This window comes from Hyperolius riggenbachi, chromosome 6, assembly GCF_040937935.1.
Source record: "Hyperolius riggenbachi isolate aHypRig1 chromosome 6, aHypRig1.pri, whole genome shotgun sequence".
NCBI lineage: Eukaryota > Metazoa > Chordata > Amphibia > Anura > Hyperoliidae > Hyperolius > Hyperolius riggenbachi.
This window is the reverse complement of record NC_090651.1, coordinates 351685700-351702195: the sequence shown is the minus strand read 5'-3', so window position 1 is coordinate 351702195 and position 16496 is coordinate 351685700. Positions and strand designations below refer to the sequence as shown.

The 16496-nt window shown below is 47.2% G+C and overlaps 1 long non-coding RNA gene across 1 annotated transcript in view; it reads right to left on the bottom strand.

Annotated features, from left to right (window-relative positions):
• Nucleotides 1-625: 625 nt before the first annotated feature.
• Nucleotides 626-16496, bottom strand: part of LOC137522987 (uncharacterized) — a 28682-nt gene continuing 12811 nt past the window's right edge. Inside the window, exons 2-3 of the long non-coding RNA XR_011022492.1 lie at nucleotides 3394-3494; nucleotides 626-952 (exon numbers count right to left, since the gene is read on the bottom strand). This is a non-coding gene — a long non-coding RNA (uncharacterized lncRNA). The remainder of the gene's footprint in view (nucleotides 953-3393; nucleotides 3495-16496) is intronic.

Sequence of the window (16496 nt, the reverse complement as noted above, 5' to 3'; positions counted from 1 at the left end):
ATCTTTCCTCTCCCTGATCTACATTCTGACTTATCACATGGTGACATCTTTACTGCTGGCAGGTGATGTCACTGGAAGTAGCTGCTGTTTGGCAGTTGGAAACTGCTGTAAACAGTTATTTCCCACAATGCAACGAGGTTCACTGACAGGAAACTGCCAGGACCATGGTCCTCAGTTTCCTGTGAAAGGAGTTTCACCACAATATCAGCCATACAGACTCCCCTGATGATCTATTGGTGAAAAGAAAAAGATTTCTCATGGGAAAGGAGGTATCTGCTACTGATTGGGATGAAGTTCAATTCTTGGTTAGTTTCTCTTTAAAATAAACACAAGATGAGTGTGATAAGAGAGGCTGCCATGTTTATTTCCTTTTTAACAATACCAGTTACCTGGTAGGTCTCCTGATCCTGTGTCTATTACATTTACCCATGGACATTGAAAAAGCGTATGCAGATCAAGTACTCTGACTCTGTTTTACTGGATTAGTAATATGCTTGTTCCAGGGTTTTGTATGAAAGATCAACAGGAGTTCCCAGAAACTGGCATTGTTTACAAAGCAATAGATATGGCAGCCTCCACATCCCTCCCACCTCAGGTTCCCTTTAATAAAGGAGGTGATCCACAGATTTGTTGGAATACAAGGAAGTCTCAGGAAATCAGCCGCTTGCCATATTTATGATATGGACATTTCTCCATATTTATTAGGGATCATCAGTATTAAAGGATACCCGAAGTGACATGATGAGAGAGATGTGTGTACAGTGCCTATAGAGGACCAGTGACTTGGTCTGGAATGCGAAGTGTGGATGCTTCTGGAAAGGGCACCCAGATGCCACCTGCAGGACTGTCCTCTCTCCACACGGATCTTCTCTGGCATCTTCAGCAGACTCCGCTTCCGGATGGTCTTCACTGCAATGCGGTGGCCTGATCGGGAATCTGCTGCCAGCAGGACCTGGAGGAGGTGAAATCACAGGTTACCATCTTGTGCTCCAGCCGCCACCAAACTGGCATGATTTAAGATAATAGTGACATACGTGACACTTTCTGCATAGCTCACAACTGTCCCTCTTTTGGAGGGACAGTCCCTCTTTGGGAGCCCTGTCCCTCTGTCCCTTTTCCCTCCTCATTTGTCCCTCTTTCAGGACTTTGTCCCTCTTTCTATGTAAATATATATATTTCTCTACTAAAAAAATGTGTGTGTTTGACTCTAAACTTTATTCCCATCCTTTAAATTAATATATTAATAATTGTAAAATGTTAATTTGAAGGAAAATGAACCAGGGTAGGAAGGAGCAGTGTGGTTTGAATTATAAAACATATTTTTCTTATGAAATCTTTATGATATGCATGACTAGGGGTGTGATGGGGGCGTGATAAGGGGTGTGGCAGGGCGTGGCTTAAGTTTCCCTCATTCTCATCTCAAAAAGTTGGGAGGTATGCTTTCTGGGGTCACACAAGCATCTCCAAATATTCCCATCAGCCATATTATTTGTCATCACACCTCCCAACGTTTGATATAAGAAAGAGGGACACTTTTAAGACACACCCCTAGTCACTAAAACCAAAAAGAATTCAGAAGCAAAAGACAGTTTTATAATTCAGCCCACTCTAGTCCTCTCCATCCAGGGCCGGATTTACAGCTCAGGAGCCTATGGGCACAGAAGTTCTGGCGCCCAAAACTCCGCCCCTCAGCTCAGGCCACACACTTAAATGACACTTCCTTTTCTTAGGAAATAAATGATGATAATCTCAAGCCGCTCCGTTCACTTCATATCACTCCCGGTAATCTGGCCAGTCATGCGCTTCCACACATGCGCTGTAGTACTGCACAGGCACAGAATACTGCTGGCTTCGGGAGGACGGGGGAGGTGCACGGCCAGGCTGCGCATGCACAGAAGAGCGTGGCCAGCCAAACTACCAGGAGGCATATTAAGTGAACAGAGCAGACGGAAGGAAAGCGAGGGAACCCACACACCTTATGGGGCTGGAGGAAGCCCAGGTAAGTATAAATACACACAAATATCCAATCTCAGGTTCCTTTTAAGCGATTCGGCTTAGGAAAGGGACGTGGCACCTAGTGGAAATGAGCCCTAAAACACACACATACACACACGCTGTACACCCACATACATGCACACTATATACACACACACTGTACATATGTACACACTGTACGCCAGCACGGTGGCGTTGCAGTTAGCGCTCTCGCCTTGCAACGCTGGGTCCCCGGTTCAAATCCCAGCCAGGTTAACATCTCCAATGAGTTGTATGTTCTCCATGTGTCTGCATGGGTTTCCTCTGGGTACACCAGTTTCCTCCCACATCCCAAAAACATACAGATAATTTAATTGGCTTCACCCCAAATTGGCCCTAGACTATGATACATACACTACATACATAGACATACGACTGTGGTAGAATTAGATTGTGATCCCCTCTGAGGGACAAATAAGTGACAAGATATTATATATTCTATCTAGATAATATTTCTTTTCTGCTTTCCTGGGTCAAGTCGCCTGGTTCCAGCACTGTCTTTGTGGCTGGGGTGAAGGGTTTTCCCCTTGCTTCTAACTTTAACCCCCCCCCCCCAAGCTAATCTTAAACCCTCCCCTTGGTTAACCATAACCCCCTACCAATACACTCCCAAAACATAGCCAAAATGCAAATTTTGGGGCGCTGCTATTGTCACCCATTGAAATAGCCGTATTTTACATTGCGGGTGGTCCCAAACCCAATGCCCAATATTGCCCAAATTTCCTCTCATTACTGATATTTCCTCCATGAGCCTACATTTGCTGCTAATCGCGGGTTTGGCAGCAGGCTAGGTGGCACTGGGCAGTTGCCCAGGTTGCACAACGGTAAGGCATCAGTGGAGTGCTGAGAGAGGTCTATGTAAGGTGTTTTCATAATTTATAAGACAGGAACTCTGTGTGACATTTCAGATGTGTGTATGTAAATAATATACTGTATACAGCACAGTCCCTAACATCTGGCACCGGTGGGGAACGCCTGATGTTGGATACATGTGCTTGCCGTTTTCTTGAGCAACCAGCTAAAATAGCACAAACCTCCCCCCAAATACTTACTGAGACTCCAGTGATGTCTAGCAGCCTTTCCGCGTCACCTAGCGGGCTGCTAGCGGCTTTCCGTCTTCCCCTGCACAAGTAAGCCGGCATGTCAGCTGACCTGGCCGGATCGGGTCACTTGACACGCCAACTTGCATGCCCGGAGGTCGGAAGCTGCTAGGAGCCCACTAGGTGATGCGCAAAGGCTGCTAGACATCGCTGGAAGCTTGATAAGCCTTTAGCCTCAAAACCTCAAAAAAGCAAAGCCCCCTGTTAACAGGGACATTGCTGTATAGTGTATACATGCTAATGAAGTGTTTCCACTTACTTTTCCATAAATCCCAGAGCCGAGCTTCCGCAGAAACTGGAGCCGCATCAGGTCGCTGGAGATGCGGTCTGGGATCCAGTGTGGCCGACATCCACTTGTTCCTATTGGGGTGAGAAGAGAATATCACAGTCAGTAAATGACAGAGATTATGGATGGAGGAAAGCTTTCTATAGACACAACATAAACCTTCTGCTGAGACAATCTGTAATCTGTATATGTAGATTGTACATCCTGCCCTCCCCTCTCCCCCAAAGCCGCTAAACCAGGGGTGTCAAACACAATCACATAGGGGGGCAATATCTAAAACATGGTCTGAGTTGTGGGCCACGTTGTTCATTAAAATTTAATGAGGGGGAGGGGGGAGTCTGAAGGGCAACCTAAAAATGTCAGGTGCAAAACCAGAATGTGGCCCCTTACAGCAAACCGGAAGCTATCATATTTTTAGGACAATAAGAATCACATTTTCTTCCCTAAACTTGGGGAAAAGTGGGTGCAGCTTATAGTCCGAAGATATGGTAAATAGATGCAGAGTGCGCAGGGAGGACTTATCCATCCAGTGCCGTGCTCCTCTTCCCCCTCTCTGGTGGTCTTCAGTGTAGTCAACAGGCTCCTTTTCTCCTCTTGCAGGTGCCTCAGCTTCGTCAAGTATTTCATGCTTCCTTTCGCTGCCACACTCCACTTCGCAGTGTCATTACTGTAACCACAGCGGCGCATGTAACCACTTTGCGACAGAAGATGGAAGCCCAGAAGCATGGAGGAGACGAAGGACCCAGTGGGCAGAGGAGACAGAGAAGCTGAACCGGGAACAGTGTCCTGCTGGCTGCAGAAGAGGTGCCTGTTGAAGACCACCAGAGAGGGGAAGTGGAGTGCGGCGGTGGCAGGAGGAAGCATGGAGGACCCGGAGAAGCTGAGGCGGCCACAGGAGGAGAAGAGGAGCCTGTTTACTGAACTGAAGACCACCAGAGAGGGGGAAGAGGAGCGCAGTGGCAGGATCAGGTGCAGTATGGAAGTGTCAGTGTAGTGAAGTGTAGTGTGGTATTAGTTCATTGTTTGTGTAGTGTTAGTGTAGTGTTGTGTTAGTGTAGTGTTGTGTAGTGTTAGTGTAGTCAGGGGCGTTTCTAGGGTCCTTGGAGATCAGTGGCACCTGTGGGCACCAGGCGGGGAGGTACATGCGGCGCGCGCATGAACTTAGCAGCGGTGTAAGCTACGGATAACGGGCCTGCCCATCGAAATATTGGACGGAGCCCCCTGTCCTTTATTTAGATCATTTACAATCAGTATAGGCATAGATCAAAGATGTATACGCACATACAATTTTGATTGGTCAATCACTGACCCCCAATTTTCCCACCCCCGTGCAGTAAGTGGGCCAACAGACAATGAATTTTATGAACAGAGCTAAAATTGGCTAATCAAAATTGTATGTGTGTACCAGGCTTTACAGCTAATACTGTACATACTGAAAGTAGCAGGGATCAGCATACAATACAGCTGGTTTACAATCAATAAAGGCACAGAGTAACACCTTACACTGTACACACTGGAGGTAAATCAGCACACAGTGCAGGCACTAGAGAACAGCATATACTGTACATACTGTAGGCAGCAGAATTCAGCACACTGCAGCTAGCGTGCCAAAAATATGACGATCACGTTGTGCGGCGTGATTATCGCGCCACACCAAAAAATTGGTGGGCCATGGACCAGAATATAGGTGTGGTAACGGGTGGAGACAAATTTACATGAACCTAGCAATGGTGGGACATCAGATTAGGACAGTGGTGGCGAACCTTTTGGAGGCTGAGTGCCCAAACTGCAACCCAAAAGTCACTTATCTATCGCAAAGTGGCAACAGCAATTTAAACTAAATACTGTACAAACGTTTTAACTCATACATGAACATTATGGAAAATCCAAGTTGAAAATAAACTGTGAAGATAAACAATTTCATCCATCCTACTCCTGAAAAATGTATTCAATTTTTTAGAACCTCCCAGTTTTATTTTCTGTTTTAAAACGCTAAAAAAGTAGGTTTAATGCTATTGTCTCATATGATAAGGATTCAGCTTTTCCCATAGTCTCGCAGTTAGCAATCATGTGACCCCCAACAAGACATATTCAGCAATCATGAGGCCCCCAACAAATCATGAGGCCCCCAACAAGACAAATTCAGCAATCATGAGGCCTCCAACAAATCATGAGGCCCCCAACAAGACAAATTCAGCAATCATGAGGCCCCCAACAACACAAATTCAGCAATCATGAGGCCCCCAACAAGACAAATTCAGCAATCATGAGGCCCCCAACAAGACAAATTCAGCAGTCATGAGGCACATAAATAGACAGCATTTCACATAAATAGGCAGAATGCCCCCTTAATATGGTAGCCCCCCAAGTTAGGTAGTGAGTGAAAGGGACCCCCAGGTTAGCTAGTGAGTGACAGGCGCCTCCAGTTAGGTAGTGAGTGACAGGGACCCCGATAGTGAGTGACAGGGAGCACCTTTAGGTAGTGAGTGAGTGACAGGGAGCCCCTTTAGGCAGTGAGTGAGTGACAGGGAGCCCCTTTAGGGAGTGAGTGAGTGACAGGGAGGCCCTTTAGGGAGTGAGTGAGTGCCAGAGAGCCCCTTTAGTGAGTGAGTGCGTGCCAGGGAGCCCCTTTAGGGAGTGAGTGAGTGACAGAGAGGCCCTTTAGGGAGTGAGTGCGTGCCAGGGAGCCCCTTTAGGGAGTGATTGAGTGACAGGGAGGCCCTTTAGGGAGTGAGTGAGTGACAGGGAGCCCCTTTAGGCAGTGAGTGAGTGACAAGGAGCCCCTTTAGGGAGTGAGTGCGTGCCAGGGAGCCCCTTTAGGGAGTGAGTGCGTGCCAGGGAGCCCCTTTAGGGAGTGAGTGCGTGCCAGGGAGCCCCTTTAGGGAGTGAGTGCGTGCCAGGGAGCCCCTTTAGGGAGTGAATGAGTGCCAGGGAGCCCCTTTAGGGAGTGAATGAGTGCCAGGGAGCCCCTTTAGGGAGTGAGTGCGTGCCAGGGAGCCCCTTTAGGGAGTGAGTGCGTGCCAGGGAGCCCCTTTAGGGAGTGAGTGAGTGCCAGGAAGCCCCTTTAGGGAGTGAGTGAGTGCCAGGGGAGCCCCTTTAGGGAGTGAGTGAGTGACAGGGAGCCCCTTTAGGGAGTGAGTGAGTGACAGGGAGCCCCTTTAGGCAGTGAGTGAGTGACAGGGAGCCCCTTTAGGGAGTGAGTGCGTGCCAGGGAGCCCCTTTAGGGAGTGAGTGCGTGCCAGGGAGCCCCTTTAGGGAGTGGGTGCGTGCCAGGGAGCCCCTTTAGGGAGTGAGTGAGTGCCAGGGAGCCCCTTTAGGGAGTGAGTGAGTGCCAGGGAGCCCCTTTAGGGAGTGAGTGAGTGACAGGGAGTGAGTGAGTGCCAGGGAGCCCCTTTAGGGAGTGAGTGAGTGCCAGGGGAGTCCCTTTAGGGAGTGAGTGAGTGACAGGGAGCCCCTTTAGGGAGTGAGTGCGTGCCAGGGAGCCCCTTTAGGGAGTGAGTGAGTGAGTGACAGGGAGGCCCCCCCTCTAGTCGCCGCCGCTCCCCCCCCACCTCTCAGCAGACCTCAGGATCAGCGGCGACCCGACCAGATGTACGAGCGGGCGCTGGACGCACCCGCTCGATATGCGGAAGTGATGTCACTTCCGCATATCAGTGCAGGCGCTGGGTCCTAGCGCCCGCACGATTGGTCGCCGGCTCGCCGCCTGATCCTGAGGTCTGAGACTGTCAGTGACGCGGCGGCTGGAGGGAGCCGCTGAGTCTTGACAGAGGGGGCGGCCGGGCGGAGATCCGTGGCACCCCAAGACAGATTGGGGGCACGTGCCCCCCTAAAACAGGGCTAGCGACGCCCCTAAGTGTAGTGTTGTGTTAGTGTAGTGTTTGGATACTGTATAGTGCAGTGTTGTGTAGCATGGCTGGTGGGCCAGCAGGGGTTAGTGTAGTGTTGTATGAAGTGTAGTGTAACTGGTGGGGCCAGGAGGGGTTAGTGTAGTGTAGCTGGGCAGAGTAGATTAGAGACAGATTAGGGGGAAGAGATCCATAAGATGCCCGTGCACTATAGACACACCAGGTATAGTATTTTTCCCCTGATTTCTGGCCTCTAAACCTAGGTGCATCTTATTGTCCGGAAGGTCTTATAATCCGAAAAATACGGTACATATGTATTGTTGGATACCCAGACCGGTGGATGGGGTTGGAGTGGAGGGGTGGGGTGGCAGCTCCAAACTGCTAACAACTGTCTCACTTTAAAAAAATGCTTGCTTGCAGCTATTGGCAGTATGGGTGAGAACAGCAAAGACAACATGCTTTTAAATGCGTATTGGGAATGTCTGCAAAAAGTAGACCTATGCAACAAATCAGAATGGGAGATGTGGAGGTTGCTTGTATATACAGATATAACTAAAAAAATGTAAGAATGGGCGCTGTCACTCACATGTATTGTCCCTTTTCCAGAAAGTTAGTAAAAAAAAAAAGATAAAAAATGGTGCACATGTGTACAAGGCAAACAATGGCATGCGGGTACATACATCTACCTGCCATATAAATGGCCTGCCATCTCCATGGAAATGTCAAAGAGCACCAATACAATCACACGTGTACAGAAAGGAGTCATTTCATCATCTCTTTTACTCTTTAAAATCATGCAGATTTGAAGCTCTTGAGGGCCACATAAAATGGTGTTGCGGTCCGAATTTGGGAGGTGGGAAAGCAACAGATATTTGACAAAATCCCTGACTGAGCATTCAGTCTGGCTTTGCTATAATGACTCAGCTATAATGATTCCTGAGCAAAGCCAGACTGAATGCTCAGTCAGGGATTTTATCAGGGCGGATAAGAAGCAGGCTGAGCAGTGAAGGATGAAACAGAGAGCAGGGTAGGTGTTTTCTCTAATGTTCCCACTGATATATATGGTAAAATACATGAGGGTGCTTCATCTCTGGTTCACTTTAAGGACCACCACAGTGACAAATTGTATAATTTAAAACAGATATTTATAAGTACCTTTCTTCCAGGATAAAATGCGCTATAAATTAATTTTCTTCTATGTCACTATTGCTTACAGTAGGCAGTACAAATCTGACAGGTTTTGGACTAATCCATCTCCTCATGGGAGATTCTCAGTATTTACTTTAGTCTTTAGATTAGCGCTCTATGGAAAAGAACCTAAATAAGGATGCCGGCCAGCCTCCCTACTCACTTGTACACTATTTTGTACTATTTTGGCAGTTGGACGGAGCAACTGGTGATCAGCAAGCGCTTTTAATAAAGCAAAAACAAAAACCCTGAGAATCTAGTCCAAAATCAGATTTTTACTGCCTAGTGTAAGTGACAGCAACACAGGAAAAAAGTATGTGATAGTGCATTAAACTCTGGGACAATTGCACATCTTATACTGTACATATACATACACATATACTGTATATGCACACATATACATGTACTCAGAGCCAGGACAAGGTCCTCCGGCACCCAAGGCTGAGACACCAAAGTGCGCCCCTCCATCCCTCCCACCCCAGCCGTCACACACTGATTGCTATAAGAGTAAGAGGTGCCCCAGAGCCCCCAACCCCCCCAACACCTTAATCTCTAGTTATCTGGCTTGCAGTCACTGCCATGTATCCAATTTTCTTATTTCTCTCTGCTTTAACCACTTAAAGAAATACTTAAGGGAAAAAAAATGACATTTACTCACCCGGGGCATCCCTCAGCCCCCTGAAGCTGGATGGTGCCCTCGCAGCCCCGTTCCGATCGTCCTGTCCCCGCCGGTGGCTACTTCCAGGTTCGGCGACAGCCGCCGACAGGCCGGGAACGCGGCTGATTTTCTGCGTTCCCACTCGCTATATGCTGCTATAGCGTAGCTATATGGTATGTATATAGAGTGGTGTATACTACTGCATTAGCTAGGCCTATTTTTAACATTAAGTCTCAAGCAACCAGAGAGCACATCAACCAACTCCCCATCCGTGCCAGATAATGTATCTGTACAGCACTATGGGATATGTTATACATGATATCTGTTCTAAGTGGGTGAAATCCAGGCACCTCTATATTGGGGAAATGTGGGCTAAATGATATAGGTATTTAATGAGCCTAATCTGGGTATATTCTAATGGGGAAAAAGTGAGCTGCATGATCTGGGTATGTAATGGGCATAATCTGGGTCCATCCTTTTTACTAGAAATTTGTAAAAGGCCATTGAAGAGTAAAGTAATACAGTCATCTTTTCTGTTAAATTGGCTGTATAGTGTATTAAGGGCTCTTCCTGTTCAGTAAGCCAGCACCTATTCAGTAAGGAAACCTTGGGCAAGACCCCCTAATGCTGCTACTGCCTACAGAGCGCAGCCCAGTGGATTTGAGTCTGCCAGGAGAAAAGCGCAATAGTTTTCTCTGTATGTCTGTATCTTTTCTGTTAAATGATCTCACCTTACTTATTAACCCCCTGGTGGTAAGCCCTAGCCCCCGGGAGCTCTATGCAGAGCAGTGCAAGCAGCGGACATTTTTACTCACCTCCTGGGGGATCCAGACGTCGGTAGCCGTTCTCCTTCCTGTCCTCCAAGGCTCTGAATCACTCTAGTGAGATTGCCGTCAGTGATCTCACTACATAGTTACAGCGCCACCTGGAGGACAGAGGGAAAATTGCAGCGCTGGAGCCCAGGGGTGAGTGAGACACACAGCAATTGATTTGCAACCAGTAGTGTGCCATCTTTATTTGTGTGGACGTTTCCAGGGCTGTGTGAGCAATCCGGCCTGAGACTTGGCACCAGCCTGTAGCCAGGTTTTGTATACCTGAGGAGCAGTTTTCCCTGCAGTACATTGTGTGGGTGAGTAAGTGCTGGGGCTGCTGCTGGCTTTCAGGCAGCATGATTTTTTTTCCTGATTTTAGAGTCTGAAGCAAGCTGAAAAGACCCTAAAATCTGGAAATAATCATACCACCAGGGAGGTTAACTCACAATTTATCTTTCCTTGAAGCAGGGGTCACACAGAGAGCAGGATCATCCACCAGGCAACCTAGGCAGGTGCTTGGGGCCTAGTCTGTGTCAAGGGGCCCACCTGCCACCCTCTCTGACCTCTCTCCACTTAAGCTTACCAAAAAGTCCACAAGGGGGTCCCAAATCTACTCTCTTGCCTAGGGCCCTATTACATCTTAATCCATCTCTGGTCACACTTGTCTATTCGTTTTTCTGCATGCGTTTTCTGCACACCAGGCATTTGAGCTAACGTGTCCACAGAAGCTAATGTGATTTATAGGAAAATGCATACCGTTCTGCACTGCTGTCAGTTCTGCTTGGGAAAAACGCATTCAAGTGTGAACTAGCCCACTGATTAACATTGAGGGCAGGAGCACACTAGGCAGAAACGCCAGCATTGCGTAAACCGCTAGCGTTAACTAACGCACATAATGTAAGTTAATTGCATTCTGCAATGTGCGTTTTTGAAAACGCTGAACTTGAATTTTTCCAAAACGCATCAAAAATGCACATAATGTTTGTCAATGGTGACGCAGAGGTATACCTTTTTATTGCGTTTTTTTATGCTTCTTTTTTTAAAAAAAAAACAAGTTTGATGATGTATTTCCGCTTCCTGTTGATTTCCTAGTGATGAGCGTAAAACGCAGACTTGTGATTCATATGTTCGAAACGCAAATGCATTAATTATGCAAGCAAAACGCATGTGTGGAAGCGCAAACGCACTCAAAACGCACATAAACCACACAAATGCATATGCAGCAAAATGCAACCTTTCACGCAAAGCCTAGTGTGTTCCCAGCCCGATTCTTAGTATATGTGTGCAAAAAACGCGCATAATAGCAGACAAGTGTGACCGCTGCCTTAATGACTTAACTCGTGATTTATTTCTCCTTATTATTGCTATTACTATTGTTATTGATTTACAAAGTGCCAACATATTGTGTGGCACTTTGCAAAGTAAGAAACAAACATCGTGTACATACAGTAATAATACAGACAATGGTGTACACCAGGGCTGCCCAATAGGTCGATCGCGATCTACCGGTAGATCGCGACCGCCTGATCGGTAGATCGCAGCCTCATGGCCGCGTCCTATTGAATTTTGTGGCCAGCAGCTGTAGGTCCGATCAGATGCTGCTGCTGGCCGCTGAGGGGGAGGAGAGAGGCCAGGGGCGACGCTGGAAGCAATACTTCTGCCTCCACTCACTCTGCCTGCCGGAGCTCTCCCTCAGTGAAGTGAAGACCAGGACGCCACCGCTGGAGCTGGAGGGAGGTAAGTTATAACATGTACCTGGGCTCCTACACCCAGCTACCTATACTGAGGCACATATACCCAGCTACCTATACTGATTTGTGGGAAGGGTAGGAGGCGCCTGGTAGAACGGAAAATAGTATATTCACTCTATATGGTAGATACAGCATTCAATAAAAAATGGTGTGATCCTACCTTCTAGGTGTCCCCTTTCGGGAAGTATACAAACGGGAGTTTATGCAGACAGTGAACAGAGGCACTATCATTGACCTGAGGAAGCGGCTCTGACCGTGAAATGCGTTGTCTTGTTCAAAATAAAACTCCCGTTTGTATACTTCCCGAAAGGGGACACCTAGAAGGTAGGATCACACCATTTTTTATTGAATGCTGTATCTACCATATAGAGTGAATATACTATTTTCCGTTCTACCAGGTGCCTCCTACCCTTCCCACAAACCCCTAACCCTACCCTAACCCCTTCTCTTAGGGGAAGATCTATAACGGAAAGCTTACAATAGATCTATTTTTTGGAGCAGCGACCAAGAACAAAGGCTGAGTGGGGACGGAATTTCCCCACAAGCGAAAACGAGTGGTTACCTCACCCAGCAACCTACTGTTGTGAGTATAAAATCTACTGTACTTACTAAATATCCCCGTACCAACTAACATATTGCACCAGATTGGGCTTGGATAAAGTGAGGGTGACAGAAGAAGTGCTGCCTCCTGCAGGGCAAAAGGGAAGGCACACAGCTGCACAATAAGTAAATGGAGCACTGCTGGATCTGCAGGCAGGGTACATTCAATGCTATGCCAATGTACATGGCCCCAGGAGCACCATCACTACATGAACCTTACAGGCTGAGCCATCACACCTTACTTTTACAGAACATCTCAAGGGGCACGGATCATCCAGATTCAAACTTTTTTACTTTAAAACCATCAATATGCAGTTCAGATATAAATCCTACTTGTGTCTGTGTGTTTCTCCTTCAGGCCTGGTGTGGTGGAGCCAACATTGTAGCATGCAAAAAAAATTCAGGTGCACAGAATGTGTCTATGTACATGGATCACAACATAAAGAGTATGAGCTGCCCAGCACTGTGAGAAAGAGTATAAAACATAATCAGGCTACAAAAGCTGAAAAAAACAGTTTCTGGTAATAAAATCCTGCGTTTCAAGCCCTACTCCATAGAGCCAAATTAATCCATGTCATGCACTGATGAGGATCAACCAATCCAAAACAGTCTGTATGCATATTGGATTATTATGGCTCTGTGCACCTTAACAAGCTGACACATCATTGCATTCCAGCGGATCTGTAGGTGTGCTTAGCTTCTAAGGGCAACAATGGTTAGTTTGCATATATTCAGCAGTGATGCACTGGGAGATATCTCGGATGCTCACTCCAACCTGAATTATCGCAAATTCATTCTGTTTTAAGAAAGCAAACTTTTGTTTTCCTTGGTAATAAAATGACACCTGGGGAAAACAGCTGCACATAGATAGACACAGAAGTATTGCAGCAGTTAGCAGTTCAGCCACTAGATGTCGCTGATGTAATCCTCATAGGAGAGATGGATGGGAAGGCACTGTACCTACAGACAAGAGTCCTGGCTTAGGAGTTGAGGCTGGCAGCCTGGGAAATAAGGTGCAAACTAGTGTAAAAAGATATTCTATGTAGTCCTATTTTATCTTCAACTGATCCATTATTAAAAACAAGTATTGCACTTGAATTCTTGGCCATATCAGAGTCACTTTTTCACATGTTAAACACCAAGTGGGTAGTGGGTGACACAAGCTGTTGCCGCCATCTCCTTGCAGAATTCTTCCAGTACTATGAGACCGAGGCAAAAAGTTTCATGGCCCAGCCTGAGGAAGAGGTACAGAGATAAATATTGTAGTGCTAAAATATCACTGAAGTACAGACAGCATCCAGAAATGAACAACCATTTGCTTTCATATGCCACAAGATATTCCTTCCGTGTAACTTAACTTGCTTCTATCAGGTTAATCTCCTTTCTCCCTGCAGAATGCTGGTAACTGCTTGTCCAACAGCATCAACATGAAACCCCTCCCAATTCCTCCAAATCATAGGTGAGGAGTGTGATGCTACTACAACTAAGGGATTGAAAAACCTTGTAAAATGTATGAAATTAGGGAGGTGATTATGTGGAGAAATAATCAGACGATACAGTGTCTATTATAAAATAAATGATAGGTTTACTTTATAGGATGGAAACAGCTGTCACTTTCCAGGTGACCCTCGTATTTTGCACTTCCAGCAATTCAAAATTTATTAGAAAGAATAGGCTGACAATTCATGGTTTGTGACCCCTAAACCTTGTTTAAAAGTATACCAGAGCTGAAATTAAAGAGTGTTCTTTTACTAACCTGGGGCTTCTTCCAGTCCCCATAGGCTTGTATGTAACTCCCAGTCATCTTCATCACTCCGCTGTTTGGCCCGCTACAGCAGCTAAGTTGCCCAAGCCGCATAGTACTGCGCACGCACTGGCCCAGCGGCGGGCACCCTTGATCGCGGTCCTGTAGCATTCTGGGAGTGGGAGCATTCTGCGTATATGCACAGCTACGGGGCTTGATGTAGCACACATGGGGGAGCATGATCATGGACCCATGCCAACAGACCAGTCCAAGCACAGTACTGTGCAACTTGGCCGACTCGGCTGCTGTAGAGGGCCAAACAGAGTGAAGAGCACCACTGGGAGGACAGCGAGGGACATACACATAGGCAAATGCAGGGGGGGGGATTACAGCTGCCCAGAATCCCCCCTCAGACCCGGGCCGGTGCAGTGTCTGGGGACCTGCTACAGTTGACTTTGGATGTAAAACGCAGCAGCGTGTGTACAGAGCATAAAGCAGCTCTGGAGAACTTAACAGAGTCAGGTATGGGCACAGCCCTATGCCCTGCTGTATGAATGCTTCACTTTCCCCTTCATTAGCAATGTCAGCTGTCCTCATTATTTTCTGTATCCAAACTGCTCCTGCTCAATCCCATTCTCGATTGGACATTTAGGAAATAATTGTCAGATCCTGTCAGTGGGGCATTATGTGTACCCAGCATAATGTCCTACTATATTATTATACTGTATTGTGTGTGGCTGAGGGAGACCTTTCAGGAATCCCCCCTTTGAAAATCCTGGGTTTGACCCTGATTCACGCCTACAGGGGCTGGAAGAAGTGCCAGGTAAGTAAATTTCAGCTGTGGTATCCTTCAAAGCAATTATGTGTCACAGAAGTGCATAATACAGCCTCTTACACACACTAGAGGGGTCCTGGCTAGTGTTGGGCGAACAGTGTTCGCCACTGTTCGGGTTCTGCAGAACATCACCCTGTTCGGGTGATGTTCGAGTTCGGCCGAACACCTGATGGTGTTCGGCCAAACTGTTCGGCCATGTGGCCGAACTAAGAGCGCATGGCCGAACGTTACCCGAACGTTCGGCTAGCGCTGTGATTGGCCGAACGGGTCACGTGTAGTGTTGGGCGAACATCTAGATGTTCGGGTTCGGGCCGAACATGGCCGCGATGTTCGGGTGTTCGAGCCGAACTCCGAACATAATGGAAGTCAATGGGGACCCGAACTTTCGTGCTTTGTAAAGCCTCCTTATATGCTACATACCCCAAATTTACAGGGTATATGCACCTTGGGAGTGGGTACAAGAGGAAAACATTTTTAGCAAAAAGAGCTTATAGTTTTTGAGAAAATCGATTTTAAAATTTCAAAGGGAAAACTGTCTTTTAAATGCGGGAAATGTCTGTTTTCTTTGCACAGGTAACATGCTTTTTGTCGGCATACAGTCATAAATGTAATACATATAAGAGGTTCCAGGAAAAGGGACCGGTAACGCTAACTTAGCAGCAGCACACGTGATGGAACAGGAGGAGGGTTGCGCAGGAGGAGAAGGCCACGCTTTGAGACACAACAACCCAGGCCTTGCACGAGGACAAGAAGCGTGCGGATAGCAATTTGCATTTTGTCGCCATGCAGTCATAAATGTAATACAGATGAGAGGTTCAATAAACAGGGACCGGAAACGCTAACCCATCACAGATGTTCATTGTTCATGTTACTTGGTTGGGGTCCGGGAGTGTTGCGTAGTCGTTTCCAATCCAGGATTGATTCATTTTAATTTGAGTCAGACGGTCTGCATTTTCTGTGGAGAGGCGGATACGCCGATCTGTGACGATGCCTCTGGCAGCACTGAAACAGCGTTCCGACATAACGCTGGCTGCCGGGCAAGCCAGCACCTCTATTGCGTACATTGCCAGTTTGTGCCAGGTGTCTAGCTTCGATACCCAATAGTTGAAGGGTGCAGATGGATTGTTCAACACAGCTATGCCATCTGACATGTAGTCCTTGACCATCTTCTCCAGGCGATCGGTGTTGTAGGTGGATCTGCACGCTTGCTGTTCTGTGTGCTGCTGCATGGGTGTCAGAAAATTTTCCCACTTCAAGGACACTGCCGATACCATTCCCTTTTGGGCACTAGCTGCGGCTTGTGTTGTTTGCTGCCCTCCTGGTCGTCCTGGGTTTGCGGAAGTCAGTCTGTCGGCGTACAACTGGCTAGAGGAGGGGGAGGATGTCAATCTCCTCTCTAAAGTCTCCACAAGGGCCTGCTGGTATTCTTCCGTTTTGACCTGTCTGGCTCTTTCTTCAAGCAGTTTTGGAACATTGTGTTTGTACCGTGGATCCAGAAGGGTATAAACCCAGTAATTGGTGTTGTCCAGAATGCGCACAATGCGTGGGTCGCGTTCAATGCAGTCCTAGGCCGAAGAGGTCATAGCCTAGGGTCACAAAAACCTGTTTATTTGGGCAATTTCAATGGTGGCGAGTCTGACGTA